We start from the raw sequence: 16,743 nt of genomic DNA on the forward strand, positions 1-16,743 counted from the left end.
ATGCAAATTAAATGAGATAATAAGTGCACACACACTTTCTTCAATGTAAGGTTTACATAAATATGTCTGTAAATATATTTTTAAGCTGGTGAGTTCACATATTAGACACTAGAGAACCTAGAAAAAGCAAGTAGGAAAATCACAACTGAGTCTGAGGTAGGTGCCTGTCCTTCCCTACCTCGGTGGCTCAGTAGTCTGCAAACACACAGATGTTCGAGCGCATGTGGACAGTCAGGAGTGGCCTTGAGAACACGATCATCCTGCAGCTGTGTAATAGGAACATCATGTTCTGAATTCATCTTCTGCTTGAAGACTGCCGGTGAGTATCTCTTTTTTTCTCCTATTCTCATCTCTGGGGAATAGAAATAGATTAGCTATATCTTCTTCTATAAGTGTCAAAGCAACCACAGCTAACAAAAAGTGGTGAGTTTTATTCTCAGTTCAAGTATTTTGTGCCTAGAAATATAAGGATCAGTAGGCCCAAGGGTTTCTTCTCTCCTGAGGTTTTGCAGCCTGTGTATTTCTAGGGACTGTCCCTGAGCTGGCCTGTCACTCTAGATTACACACACAGAAAGAGGATTTAAAAGGAGCCCTACAGGACCAGAAGATGGGGTAATGGTTATGTTGTGAACTCCCACGTAGTTGACTGTGGTTCAAGTCCCGGACCCAGCAGCTTGAAACTCATGCTATGTGAATGTGTGCGTGCCCAAAATCCCCAGAAGAGAATGAAACAGAAGGGATTACAACATGGCCATGCCCCCTGGGGGGTGATGTCTTACTTTCTGTTTCTCTGTCTCTCTGGTGAGCATGTGCACCCTATAGAAAAAATCTCTCTAAAAAATAAAAAAAGAAAGAAAAAGAGCTCCTTTAGAGCCTTGCCATCCAATGGGCGGGTGTATCTCTCCACACATCTTTGCCCTGCCAACCTGCTGAATGAATGAAACACCAGGGACAGTGCTTGCTGTCCTAAGCAGAAGGTACTATTAGAGGTCAGAGATGAAACAGACTGCTGCTGTCTACAGTGACAAAGACATTCTTCAGAGAAGGGTAGATTTTAAACTGTGCCTTCAAAGGTAGGAGAATTCACTTAGCTGAGAAGTTATAAAGGGATGTTCAAGATGGAGACAAAGCCATAGGCAAAGGAACTGAGAAGCAGAGAATGTAACGAATATGTGAAGAACTCTGGGAAAACTGGAGCATTTCTTTGATAAAGGCAGTGGATTCAATGTTTCTATAAATTATGGAGGCAAATAGCATCGGGGATGTCTGAGCTGAACCCTCCAGTGCCTAGTGAACTCTGCAGGACATTCTGCAGGGTGTATCTGATGACCTGTGGGTGAACCATTTGTGGTAACCTTAAAACAACACATTATGTCATAATATGACACTAATTCAGATTACCACATAATATATCATTAAGTGTCTACCATGTTAAAGAACCTAAACTTCTGGAGATTGGACTAAAGACAAATAATACATGGCACTTACCCTATTCATGCTGTAGGGGTATTAAATCGTGTTCTGAAAATCAATTTCTAAGAGGGTCTTCAAAAAGTTAATAGAAAAAATGTAAATAAAAAGTCTACTTTGCTGCAAAATTTTTTTTATTATTATTCTGTTTTTGGAGAGGTTTTTGCTATGGGGTGCGTGTGCTCACCAAAAAGACAGAGAGAGACAGAGAGACAGAAAGTGAGAAATCACCCCCCAGGAGGGATGGTCATGTTGTAATCCCTTCTCCTTCTTTCTGCTCTCAGGATCTTGGGCATGCACTCACAAGTGCCTGGTGTGAGTTTAAGCCACTGGGTCTAGGACTCAAACCATGGTTGACCATATGGGAGTCCAGTGACATACCCATTATGTCAACTGTTGGTCTCAAAATTTTTTATTATTTAAAAATAAATTGTATTGTATATATTTAAGGTATTCGGGTTTTTTTTTCTGTTTATTTCTTTTTCTCTTTAGTAAAAATTATTTTTATTATCTTTTAATTTATTTTATATGTTCAATCATTATACATCACTTAGCTTGTAAAGTGAATTTACCCACCCTAATACATTTCACACCAGTTCAATTGAGGATACTAAATATGTTACCATCATCTGATAATAATCCATTTCTGTATCCCATAGATGTCTTGCCTCTCTATTTTTCTCTTTAATTTCTTTCCTCACACTCTCGCCCTTCTCACATCCTTTGCTGACATGGTCTCCAGTACCCATAACCATTTTCAATGCATCTATGTCTTCTGATCTTTCAGTTCCCACTATAGGTGTGGACAGTTGGTATACTTACACTGTCTCTCTTTCATAAGCTGACTTGCTTCACTCAGCAGAAAATCTTCCATATTCGTTCACTTTCTATCAAATTCCAGGGTCTTGTTTTTTATACAATGTTTTTAATTCATGCATAGTTTTTTTTAAAATATTTTTTGGATAAACTTTATTTAAGCCCCAAATAATTTGTTTATAGATCAAATATTTTTAACTTTTGCTATAGGGCTTGTGTACTTGCCAGAGAGATACACAGTGAAGAGAGAGAGAGTGAAAAATCGCCTTTCTGGGGTGAGGGGGTGGCCACTGAAGTCCCTTCTCCTCCATTATCTTCTGAGGGTTTAGGACATACATGTAGTATGCCAGATGTGTTTTTCAAGCCACAGGGACTAGAACTCATACTGAACAGTCAGTCATGTGAGAGCCAACTGCCTTAACATCTAGGCCACCTGCTGGTCCACATAGTATTTCACCCATGGGAGATGGCCTTGCCTCAATCCCTTGTCTTCCATTCTCCTCACAGGATCTTGGGCACACATGCACACACACCCTGTGTGAGTTTAAGCCACCAGGTCCGGGACTCAAACCACAGTCGACCACATGGGAGTTCAGCGACATAGCCATTATGCTAACTGCTGGTCCCTCTATCAACTTTTTGAAGACACTCACCTCATATTTTCCTGGGAAAAGTGCCTTTGGTTTCGTTCATATCTCTTAGTTATCTTCCCTTTGTTTTAACCTCACCTTGGCATTTCCACCACCTGTGCACATATGTGGACCTTCCCACTCTCTGGGGACTTGCTGAGGTAAGGGACTACTTCTCATGATTGTGTGCCTTGGTCCTGGCACAATGCCTGGCACATAGTGTTACTTATTCTTTCAGCATCTGTCCTCATCCTTATCAGGCATCTAACTCAGAATGTTTTCTTCTGTCCTGACAAGAAAAATCATGACCTTGACAACCAATGAAAATAGCTAACTTACAGGGGAGGATTTTCATTTGCCAGATATATCACAAAATGGGTTTATTCTTAACCAAAAATGTCAATAATGAATGATGAGGTTCATGATATTAGAAAAAACAGACACTTATGGCACAATATTCTTGCTGATCCTTGCAGATAATTGTTCTTATACTTGTCCTAAGAAGTCTATCACTCAGAGTCTACAGAAGTCAAGTATTTTTAACACAAAATTTCAACTATGATTAAGATACTTATTACCAGCTGTAAATGACACATATCATGAATAAATCTCAGATCAGCCTGTTAAGATCATGTGTGTGTGTGTGTGTGTGTGTGTGCGTGTTGCTGTATCACCACTGAAATAATTTATTCTGGAACTAAAAATTATTTGTAATTTGCTACACATTATGTAGAAGGCATTTTAGTGAAATAAATAAATAAACAGATAAACAAATATAATCTGGAGGGAAAGAAAAAAAAAGTTCAGATTATTTATTCTTCTTTGTTAATGTGGATAGATCAAAGGTGAATTACTAAAGGAATGTCTCTGTAGTTATGCAAGAGATTCCTCTCAAGGTGAAGATGTCCTTGTTTGTTCGGCTTACTTATTTTTTAATCTTTTAGCAAGGGCCTGCTGAAACTTGTAGTTGAGGTGTTCAGGTTTGAGAAGACCAAAAGATAAATTTACTTCTTCCCATTCTCACTATCCCTGTCATAAATGTGGAAAACCACCATGAGGGGTCACTGCTGTCATTTTACTGTGAGCAGCTGCTCCACCAGGCAGCTTTTTTTTTTTTTTTTTTCCCTTGTAGAGGTTTTTGCTACAGGGCGCGCACATGAGACAGAGACAGGGAGACAGAAAGCTAGAAATCACCCCCCATGGGGGATGGCCATGCCGCAATCCCTTCTCCTCCATTCTCCTCCTGGGATCCTGGGCACACATGCACACACACCTGGCGTGAGTTTTAAGCCACTGGGTCTGAGATGTGAACCACAGTTGACTACATGGGAGTCCAGTGACATAGCCATTACACTAACTGCTGATTCCCCAGGCAGCGGTATTTGAGCCCTGATTGAGCCAGAAGTGTGTGGATAAAGACACCTCGCTGACATATGGTCTTCCTTGTTGTACTTTGCTGGATGTTTTGTCTAAAAAATCATCATGATGCAGTAATGTCTTACAGGGATTTATGCTAAGATCAAACTTTTGTTTTTAGTTCCTTCAAGTACCATAAATATGCAAAGAGAGATGGCCTTGAGTTAATTTCAGAGAGAGCTTCCACACTGTTCTTATGGGACATAACCTTTCCAAGGGTAAGTATAGCTTATCTGATGAGTCAGAGTCATCAGATTAAGTTTCTGCTTCTTCTCCATTTGAACTCTTCATGAATTCCTGGTCTTGATGAAAACAGAATGCTGGAGACAGCTCTGGCATGTCCAGATATGTTTGCTTTCCTTCCCACCTGCCTACTGACACACCCACAGACCACAGACGCACGGGCACTCACATACCCACAAGAGGGGAAGAAAAAGCACAAGGAATTTATATCTGCTGAGTATTGATCCTGTTTAGTGGCATTAACTACTCAACATCATAAACTGTTAGCTCCATTTTACCAGTGAGACCACTGGAGCTCACAGTGATCCTAACATTTGCTCAAAACCAGAAAGTTGCTAAGTGGCGGAGCTGAAATGAATTAAAACTCTAGGAATGCTTCATACCTAGAAAAAAACCTACAGGAAGATAGCTGCTTGTGTTTAAAGAAAGATGAAGTTTTTTGTGGTTTATAGATGACTTAGTACATGTCACGAAATTTGAAAAGCAAGAACAAATTTGGGACTAAGAGTCTATCCAATAACAAGACTAGTGTAGTTGGCTATGAAAATGTCTACTAATCATTTTTTTTTTTTACTGACCTCTTCCAAAAATAATAGACCAGGCTCAAAAATTTGTGGAGATGGGGACCAGCAGTTAGCATAATGGCTATGTTGCTGGACACATAGTCAACCGCTGTTCGCATCCCAGACCCAGTGGCTTAAACTCACACCGGGCATGTGTGCATACGTGCCCAAAATCCTGAGAGGAGAATGGAGGAGAAGGGATTGCGGCGTGGCCATCCCCCCTAGGGGGTGATTTCTCATTTTCTATTTCTGGCTGTTTGGCGAGCACACGCGCCTTATAGCAAAAACCTCTCCAACAAAAGAAAAAAAAATTGTGGAGATGGTTGAAATTCCTGAAGGGAAGGAACAGAAGCCAAAGACTCCTTAGATTTAGAAGGTCTAGACTAGCAGACTCTTCATATTTCATCCCAAAGCCTTGTGAAAAGGGCCTAAGTGGATGAAGAACACCTCCAAAGACAGGACCACAACATCCCCCTGACATCCTCAGGTGCCAGCAGAAATGTCACTGGAAAAGATATTTTTTTTCAATTTACAAAAATTGTTTTTATTTTACAAGCAAGTGTTTCATAATTTGCATTAGTTTCTTAATATTGTTTTTAATTGATGTATATGTACTTTTCGTGTTTTTTCTTTTTATCATTTATTTATTTATTTATGTATTACCTTAAAAACATAGCATACCAAATGAATTTTCCCATCATAAATATACTGTACATTGGTTTAGTCAAAGACATTACCATACACATTATCACCAACCGATGATTTTTCGTATTTGTATCCCTAAAATTTTTTACTTCTTTTTATTCCCCTTGATTTCTCCTTGTCTTAAAATGTGGGTGTGTTGGAAAATTATGTGGGGCACCTGTTAAAAATAGGTTCCTCAAAGTTCTGATTCTATAAATTTGGGGTTGGGAAAAGGAATCTTCAATTTCAGTGTTTCAAAGGGTTAGATAGTCAACAAGTCCTGAAGGATAGCAAATTTCCATCATTCATTTCTACACATTACATCAGGCAATCCCTCCTTGCCTACACCCTGGGCAGACATACTGATGAGGATGGGTGAGTAAGGGTGTCCAGCACACAGCCTCTCAACTACGAGCCAAAGAGCACAACTGATGGAGTTGAGGCAGGCAGACGTCATCCTTCCACTTTGGTTTAAGTTTAGCCATTTATGTCTTCTGAGAGAGTGAGGGAGGAAGATAGAGAAACAGGAACTTCACAGGGTTTCCATGCCACTGTTTACCACCCTCTCAGCCAGCCAGGATCACAGGCATCGTGCAGCCAACTCATGCACGCATGCCTCAGAATGTGAACTAGAGACCTTCCCACATGGCATCAGCACTGCAGAGAACTGAGTAGCCACAGTACCACCAAGGCTGACCTACTATCTTTTTGGTTTAAAGTAAAATAAAATAAATGTCTGGGGAGATCATAGAAACTACACAATTAAAGACTTGTCCATAAAACCCCAATTCTAGGGAAGAGAGGCCCAGAAGTTTATAGTAACTGATTAAGGTTTCCTGTTCTTGTGATTATTATTTGGATCCCAGAGGTAACTAACCGAGTTAAAAAGTGACATAGAAACTAATTTAGATTAATAATCATTTCATACTCCATTGGTCTCCAAAGCTTGTGTTATTTGGAAAAAGTTTTAATTGCCCCAGATGGGACTATGTTCAAATATTCGCAAGGGAATCCTGCAATCATTAATGCTGCAATGTTATAGTTTCTGTTTTCCAAGGTAAGTGGAAAACATCTGTACATGTGTATACAGTCCCAAGTGGATTCTGGATTTCAGAATTAATCTTCAATCATGTATGGTCATCTGTCATAAAGATGACATGATCTATAACTCATGTTGTATATTTCTCTTGTAGACCATACTACATTGATGGTTGAAAATCGGAATTTTCAGAGAGAGAGAGAGAGAGAGACAGAGAGAGAATGGATATGTGGGCTTCTTATTTACAAGACCTATAAGTACCAATTTCTCCTTTTTACTAGTTGTGTATGGTGTTTGGGCATATTATGTCACCCTTAGATGCATGACTTCCTAATTGGTAAGAATAATATTAAGAGTTGTTCCACTTGAATTTTAAGGATTTTTTTGAAGGTCACATAACAATATATGCTGCAATATACCATATAAAATATGAAGAGGTTGGACTGGTTCATTGCATGGTGGTGAAGGCACCAGGTTCCATATGTTGAATTCCATGGTTCTTGTCCCAGACCCATTAGTCTGAAAAACATGTCAGGTGGGATCAGCAGTTAGCGTAATGGCTATGTCGCTGGACTCCCATGTAGTCGACTGCGGTTCGTGTCCTGGACCTGGTGACTTAAACTCACTCCGGGCGCGTGTGCATGAGTGCCCAAGATCCCTAGAGGAGAATGGAGGAGAAGGGATTGCGGCATGGCCATCCCTCCTGGGGGGTGATTTCTCGGTTTCTGTCTCTCTCTGTCTGGCGAGTGCACGCGCCCTATAGCAAAAACAAAACAAAACAAAGCAAAACAAAACAAAACAAAAACAAAAAAACCTCTCCAAAAAAAAAAAATGTCAGGTGCATTTGCATGCTTGCATGTGCAAATCCTGAGAAGAAAATGGAAAAGGGATTGTAGCGTGGCCATACCCCAGGGGCGGCACTTTTTCACTTTTCCCTTCTTTCTCTCTCTTTATTTTTCTCTGGCAAGCACACACAACCTATAGCTAAACTATGTGTATGTATGTATGTGTGTGTGTGTGTATACATATATGTATATATATAGCCTAATACAACATATATTTGCTGCTATAAGCAGTAAGGTCATGCCCTGTTGAAAGTGTTTTCTTTCTCGTGCTTTCTGTCAATAAAAAATGTTTATTGACTATCTTATTGGGGACAGAGTGATGAGTGTCTCAGTTGTTTGCCTCACCTAACTCCTTAGACTCCATTTCATTTTTCTAAATGAATATCAGCACAACCTGAAAATAACCTAAATATAGGAACCAGTAGTTAGCATAATGGCTATGTCACTGGACTCCCATGTAGTTGACTGTGGTTCGCGTACCAGACCCAATGACTTAAAACTCACGCCGGGTGTGTGTGCATGTGTGCCCAAGATACCAAGAGGAGAATGGAGGAGACGGGAGTGCAGCGTGACCATCCCCCCTGGGGGGTGATTTCTCACTTTCTGTCTCTATGTCTCTCTCTGTCTGTCTGGCGAGCACATGCCCCCTATAGCGAAAACCTCTCCAAAAAAAAAAAAATAGAAAATAACCTAAATATTGCCAGACAATACTATCACATACTTTTATATGTTGACAATGGACTATATGTAAATTCTTTAAAATCATAATTCTAAAGACTTTTTCTAATGCTCATACTACTAGCTGCCTATGTTTTTTATTTGTTTTTTTTGAGAGGTTTTTGCTATAGGGCGCGTGCGCTCACCAGAAGACAGAGAGAGACAGAGACAGAAAGTGAGAAATCACCCCCCAGGTGGATGGCCACGCCGCAATTCTTTCTCCTTCATTCTCCTTCCAGGATCTTGGGCACACACGCACATGTGCCTTGTGTGAGTTTAAGCCACTGGGTCCAAGACTCAAACCACAGTCGACTACATGGAAGTCCAGTGACAAAGCCATTACGCTAACTGCTGGTCCTGCTACTAGCTGTCTGTGACGTGAATGGTTTGATTGCAGCCATGTAAAATAGATATGCTTGTAAGTAGACACTGGAAAGTGATATGCAAAGGAAATTAGTTGTGGGCCAATCCTGTGGTCTACTGGTTTCCCACATGGCCAACTTGACAGTTCAAATTCCAGACTGTCAGCTTGAAAAGCACTTCAGGTTTATATGCAGCCCAAACACCCAAAGGATGGAGAAATAGAGGAAAAGGAATCACAGCATGAGCAGCCTCACCAAAGGGTGCTTTGTCCTTACTTTCTGGCAAGTGCACATGCCCTCTGGCAAGTTTTATTTTTATTACTTTGTTAGAGGGCAAGCATACTTTTCAAAGAGAGAGAGAGACAGAGACAGAAGAAAAGTGAGAAACACCTCTCTCTTAGGGAATAGTCACACCACAATTCCTTCTCCTCCACTGTTCCTTTCAGGATTTGGGACACAAACACACACACACACACACACATACACACACACACACACACACACACACCTCCAATATGTCTTTCCAGTCACTAGGTAAATAACTCAAATTGCTTTGTGGGTCCTGTGGGATCCAACAACCTCAACCACAATACCACCAGCTGCTCCCACCATTGGCAAATTGGTTTTTTTTTTGAAGAGGTTTTTGCTATAGGGCGTATGTGCTCGCCAGCCAGACAGAGAGAGACAGAGATAGAAAGTGAGAAATCACCCCCCAGGGGGGATGGCCACGCCACAATCCCTTCTCCTCCATTCTCCTCTTGGAATCTTGGGCACACACGCACACGTGCCCAGCGTGAGTTTAAGTCACCAGGTCCGGGACTCAAACTATTGTCGACTACATGGGAGTCCAACAACATAGCCATTACACTAACTGCTGGTCCTGGCAGATTGTTTTTAAAAAGGAAATTAGTAGCTGTGATAAGATAGTATATTTTATTACTTTTTTCTTAGATATAGTTCTCTTATTTTTAGGTTTTTATTTTTCCCTTTCTCTTAAAAGGAAAAACAAAACAAAACAAAACCAAAATCAAAAAACACCTCAAGGAGAAATCACAACAAAGAGGCAGGGAGGTGAGGAGATGGGGAGAAGAGAAAGTAACTGAAAAAAGAAAATATTTGTATTAATAACTGAGGAGAGGTCCAGCCAGTGGTGTGGCAGTTAAGGCTAACTGCAGACTGAGCAATTTGAGTCCTGGACTCAGTGACTTGAAAAACACACCAAGTGTATGTGTGCACAGGCCCAAAATCCCGAGAGGAGATTGGAGGAGAAGGGATGCTGCACATGGCTGCTCCCCCTAGGGGCTGATATCTTGCCCCCCCCCTTTCTCTCTGGTGAGTGCACGTGTCTATAGCAAAGCTAAAAATACTAAAACAAACAACTGAGGAGAGGAGACATCAAATTTAGCAAAACGTATGTGGCCTGGAGACTACTGAAATGCCCTATCATATTCTGGAGTAAAGCCAAAGAATATAAATACCTAAGCCCTCCTTTCTACCTTTTGAATATTTCAGTCACATACTGGAGGCCCTGCTGTGGTTAGCTCACAGTGTACCCACTTCCTTCATTTTGAGGGATAAAAAAAATGGATAGAAGAGCATGTAGTCAATGTTAGAACTGGGGAACTTCATCTGCTCAAAAATTCTTTTAAGGTATAGCAGGTATTGTTTCAGAACCGGAGGCTACTGCTATTTTGTTTAAATATGCATTCAAAGGAGTTTATAGTGTAGAAAAAAGACACATAAATAAATAGTTTGCAATTATGTCACAAATGATTTCAGAACGTATGCAGCAGGGTGAAGCAGAAGAACAGAAAGGAGAAATTTATTATTAAGTAATATATTTATAGAAATGTCTGTGTCTATTTAAAAATGTGGCCTGAATATAAATGATTAAATGAATGAATGATTCATTTCTCCAAAACCAGAAACACTTGTCCTGTCTTAGCAGAAAAGAGAGTATTAGCCTCCTCTTTTGCCTGAGTTCAGCCATGCAAACCCCAAATCTTGATTAATGACACAAACTATCTGACTGTCCTTTCCTACAGAAACGTATGTTCTACAAGACTGGAAATAATAATACTGAAAGTTATTGTTAGAGTCAAAGAGATAGAATAAAATGTTCTTATTTTATGTTATATTCAAACAGAGTGAAGTGACTGGCTTACTAACCAAAATAGGTAGTTAAGTGGCAGAATCTAAACTAGAAGCCAGTCTGTTTTACTATTTAATAGCGTCAGTTTTACTATTTAATAGCACTGTTGTCATTGATCCCCACATACTTTTACAGAGTCCTATTCATCTCTTCTCTATAACTGTCCTATTGCATAGAATTCTACATTGATACAATGAGAAACCAAGTGAAAATGTTAAGAGAGTTAACACACAAGGTATGGAACATATTTCACACCTATTTAGGAATATATGAAGTAACTTTAAAAGTTTGTGGGAAGGACTGATAGGTGATGTGGTGATTAAGGCAGTGGACTCTCACATGGCTAACTATGGTTGTAGTCCTGGATCTGGCAGCTTGCTTTCTCATTTTCTATCTCTCTAGTCAAATTAAATAATAATAATATTATTAAATTAAATTATTCGAGAAGACTCCACCATTGCTGTTGAGAGCTAGTGATTTCAGGGAAAAAAGAAATGAAGAAAAATAAAAATGAAGATTTTCTATTGATAATTCAGCCTCCAGCCCACAAACTCGAGTGGTAGGGAGCCCCTTTAGCCTTCTCTCTGTCTCTGTCTTTGTCTCTCACTGCTTCTCTCTTCTCTGTCTCTTTCTTTGTCTCTCACTGCTTCTCTCTCTCTCTGTCTTCTCATTTTTTTGTAATTTTTCCTTTTTAAAAGATTTTAAGGTAAAGTATTCTCTTGGCTTTCAGTTTCTCCTTTATCTTGCTAATATTCCCCTTTCCCCCTCTTCTCCAAGAGAGGCAAGGAGCAGGCTTTTAGAAGAAGACTCCTCCGTCATTGCTGCTGAGAACTATTGATTTTGCATGGCACTTGTGTGCTGTGTGGATTTTAAAATTTTTGCTTAAAAAACCATTTTGGGTGTTTTTTATTTTCTTTTTCTCTCTCTTCTGTCTTTTTTATTCTCTGTCTCTGTTTCCTTTTATTTTTCTTTTATCTCATCACACTGCTCCTCAATCTCCATTCACTGTGTTTCTAGTCAGATCTAAGAGAACCATAGCCAAACAACCAAATTCTACTAGGGTTAACATATTTCTCAATATCCACTGAATCTGCTGCACAAAGAAATAAAAATGGAATAGCAAAGAGATTCCAGATCACCTCCTTCTGCACACTCCTTAATGCTCAGATTGAATTTCAAAAATTAGGAAGAAATGCACCATCCATCAGATGACTAGAAATTACCACAGGGTCATAAGAAATATAGGAAAGCAAAAAAATACCTCTCCTCCAAGGGAAAAGAATAACTCCTCTTCATCCACAGACAGTTCAATGAAAATCATGGAAAAGTCTACTAAAGAATTTAGAATATTCATAATGATGAAGCTAACAGAGATGGGAGAGGAGAGAGAAAATGAATTGCAGAAGAGGCAGGAGAAAGGAGCTAATGAGTTCCAGAATGTGAGGAAAGTCTTACAATATCTGAAAGAGGAAATAAACACCTTAAAAAATAATCAAATTTCTGTTAGAGATGAAGGCTATAATACAGGAAATCAAAATCTCCCTTGAAAGTATTAAAAGCATACTAGATTATACAGAAAATCAAATCACATACATAGAAGATAAAATAGCTAGCTTAGAAAAATCCGCCAGAAAGACTAAAAAAGTTGCCTAGAAAAATGAGAATAATATACAAGAAATACTAGATACCATCAAACGTCCAAACACCAATATAATTGGTATCCCAGAAGGAGAAGAGACTCATAAGGGCATTGATAATCTAGTCAATAAAATCCTGCAAGAAAACTTTTCAAACCTAGAGAAGCACCCAAAGATCCAGTCCCAGAACCACAAAGAAAAGATGCTAAGATTGGCAAGAGAAAAACAGCAAGTTACCTTCACAGTATACCCCTTAAGACTAACAGCAGGCCTCTCATTGGACTAACAGCAGACCTCTCATCGGAAACAATGCGAGCAAGGAAAGAATGGGAAAATATATTCAAAGTGTTAAGGGAAAAGCAATTTCAACCAAGAATACTGTACCCAGCAAGATTATCTTTCATGTGGGAAGAAAAGACAAGAACATTCTCAGGTAAACAAAACTTGAGAGAATTTTCCAGACCCAGACCAGATCTCCAAGAAGTTCTCAAGAGAGTGCTATACCAGGAAAATGAAATACAGACACACAGAAATAAGAGTTCAAAACTAAGAAAATGGCCAACTTATTTGTAGGGACAAGTCTAGAGTTGATTATTATCTCCAAGAATGTAATCAGGAAGATTGAACCACAACAGAAGGTAGATTAAGTACATGAGACTGAACTGGTAAAATAGCATTCTATGACTTTTGACTAAAATATTGCTGCTTTTCTTCTAGGCTTTATCTTCCAGTTTTAAGGATTTCTGTCCTGTCTTGAGTAGTCAATGGATTTATGTAGCTACTCTTTGAACAGAATCCAAACTTGTTTCCTGGCTTTAAGTTTTAAGCAAAGTTCCTTAGCATATCTTTTATTTATTAAAGTTAAAACTGATTTTCTTGAAATTACCAACTGAACTTGCTATTGAAAGTAGTTAGATTATTTAAGAAATTGTGTGATCAATAAAATGTGGGGGGAAAGAAATGGAAAACAACTGTAGACACCAGAGAGATAGTGTGGAAGGAGGGTAGGAAATGGCAAAGGGTCAGAAATAGGGATATATATATATATTTATATATATATATATATGAAATGGAAAATTATTGATGATAGCATGAATGATTAAGCTACTATCCAGTATATTCTGGATTGGAAATCACATTTTGTATGCTGTGACGATGCTTAGGGAATGAATGTAAATTAATTTAAAAAAATGTTTTAGAAAAGAAAAGCTCGTGGAAATTCGTATAATGGCAAAACTATGTATAAATTTCAAAAAGTTTTTGTACCAAAATAAATTCATACTTTAACTGGAAAAAAAATAAATAAATAAGAATAATTAAATTATTATTTTATAAAAAGAAGTATGTTGGAAAATGGATTTAATGTATGAGAGATTTTTTTTTTGAGAGATTTTCACTGTAGGGCGCGTGTGCTCGCCAGACAGACAGAGAGAGACATAGAGACAGAAAGCGAGAAATCACCCCCCGGGGGGGATGGTCACGCCACAATCCCTTCTCCTCCATTCTCCTCTCAGGATCTTGGGCATCAATCTCTTGATGACAAAGGTGAGTACCATTTGGAAATATGTTCATTGACCATCTAGCTGTTCTTTTTGTGACACATCTGGTTCATGTGTTTGTACATTTTTCTATGGGGGAGACTTCCACATATTTATTTTAGAATTTCTTTATATATTCTGGTTGCTCATCCCTTGCCAGATATATGTATTTCAAATAGCTCTTTCTTATCCAGTCATAGGCTGTCTGTCATAGAAATACAAGCAATGGCTCTGGTATGTATGGGACAAAAGTGTGAATTCCTCTGAATGTTGTGGAAAAGATTTTACTATGCCGTATAGTCCACTGAAGTAGGTGCTCAACTTTGATCTGATCTTATCAGAGAGAAATAATAAAGTGCCCATAATAGCAGTCTCAAACAAAGTTACGTTCATTGCTAGACTGGTAAGAGAAAGCCATATCACTGAGTTTTGACTTGAGCAGAAATTAAAAGGTAGATATAAGGAAAAAGAGATGTGTGTATTACACAAGACAAAATTAGGGTCTATGGTTGCCTGTGACAGCTACATCAGTTGGATTATAGACTCTCTCTGTAAATGATTGCCTTCACTTTTCTCCTGAAAAATTCTGGGAAGCCTGGTGTCAGATCTGCAGTGGGTTATCTGGATTCCAGTGGACCTAGGGTCATTTGATGGATACATTTACAAATGAATGCGTAAAGTCTGACAATATTTTCCTTTAGTAAACTATTTTTACTTTGTTGATATTTATGACATCAATGGTGTAGCCCATTGCTCCTTTTTTATTTTTAATTGGCGCATACATAGTAATTGCACATATTGGTGGAGTAGAGTATGATATTGTGATACCAGCGTATATTGTATAATGATTAACTCAAGATATACAGTGTATCCAAAACCTCAAACATTTATTATTTCTTTGTGGTGTGAACATTCAAAATATTTTCTTTTAGTTCTTTTTAATATATTGGGCTGTCTGAAGAGGATTCCTCATGGCTCCTGCTAACTAGTCATTGCAAGAGACAGGAAAAAATGAAGATTTTCTACTGATAATTCAGCCTCCAGCAAACAGAGCTAGCGTGATGGATCTAAGGACACTGTAGCTAAACATTGAAATACTATTACTGTTAACATATTCCTCAGCATCTACTGAATCTGCTGCACCAGTGATCACAAGAGAATGGCAAAGAGATACCAAATCACCTCTTTCTGCTTGCTCCTGAACACTCAGATTGAACTTCAAGAATTTGAAAGAAAAACACCATCCATCAGATGACAAGAAATCACCACAGGACCACAAGAAATATGGGAAAGCAAGAAAATACCTCCCCTCCAAGGGAAAAGAATAACTCCTCTTCATTCACAAGCAGTTCAATGCAAATCATGGAAATGTCTGATAAAGAATTTAGAACATTCATAATGGCGAGGCTAACTGAGATGGAAGAGAAGAGAGACAATGAACTGCTAAAGAGAAAGGAGAAAGAAGTTGATGAGTTCCAGGAGGTGAGGAAATTCTTGCAAGACCTAAAAGAGGAACTGCACGCTTTACAAAAGAGTCAAACGGAACTGTTAGACATGAAGTCTATAATACAGGAAGTCAAAAACTCCCTTGAAAGTATTAAAAGCAGACTAGATCACACAGAAAATAGAATCTCAGACGCAGAAGAGAAAATTGCTGGCCTAGAAAAATCCACCATGAAGACTGAGAAAACGGCACAAAAATTTGAGAATAATATACGAGAAGTACTAGATACCATCAAACATCCAAACATCTGGATAATTGGCATTCCAGAAGGGGAAGAGACCCATAAGGGCATTGATAATCTATTCCATGAAATCCTGCAAGAAAACTTTCCAAACCTAGAGAGGCATTCAAAGATCCAGTCACAAGAAATACAAAGGACCCCAAATAGAATCAACCCAAGAAGATCTTCTCCAAGACACATTATAGCCAGGTTGACCAAAACCACAAAGACAAGATGCTAAGATTGACAAGAGAAAAACATCAAGTTACCTACAAAGGACATCCCATAAGACTAACAGCAGATCTCTCATCGGAAACAATGCAGGCGAGGAAAGAATGGGAAAATATATTGAAAGTGTTAAGAGAAAGGCAATTTCACCTGATAATACTGTACCCGGCAAGATTATCGTTCATGTGGGAAGAAAAGACAAAGAACATTCTCAGATAAACGAAACCTGAAAGAATTTACCAGCACCAGACCAGATCTCCAAGTTCTCAAGGGTGTGCTATATCAGGAAAATTAAATACAGACACACGGAAAGTGTTCAAAAACTAAGAAAGCGGCCAGCTTAATCATAGGGACAAGTCTGGAGTTGAATATCATATCCCAGAATTTAATAGGAAAAATGGAACCAGAACAGAAGATAAAGTACATGAGACTGATAGGTTCATGCACCTAGGATTTGAACAGAATCCTAACCTGTTTCCTGGCTTTAAGAAAAGTTCCTTAGCATTTCTATAATTTAAGTTAAAACTGGTTTTCTTAATAGTACCATATGAACTTACCATTGAAAGTAGTTAGATTATTTAAGAAATTGTGTGATCAATACAATGTGGGTGGAAAAGGAATAGAAGACAATTGTAGACACCAGAGACAGTGGGAGAAGAGGGTGGGAAAGGACAGAGGGT

Source organism: Tupaia chinensis, unplaced genomic scaffold (genome assembly GCF_000334495.1).
Source record: "Tupaia chinensis unplaced genomic scaffold, TupChi_1.0 Scaffold147980_1, whole genome shotgun sequence".
NCBI lineage: Eukaryota > Metazoa > Chordata > Mammalia > Scandentia > Tupaiidae > Tupaia > Tupaia belangeri.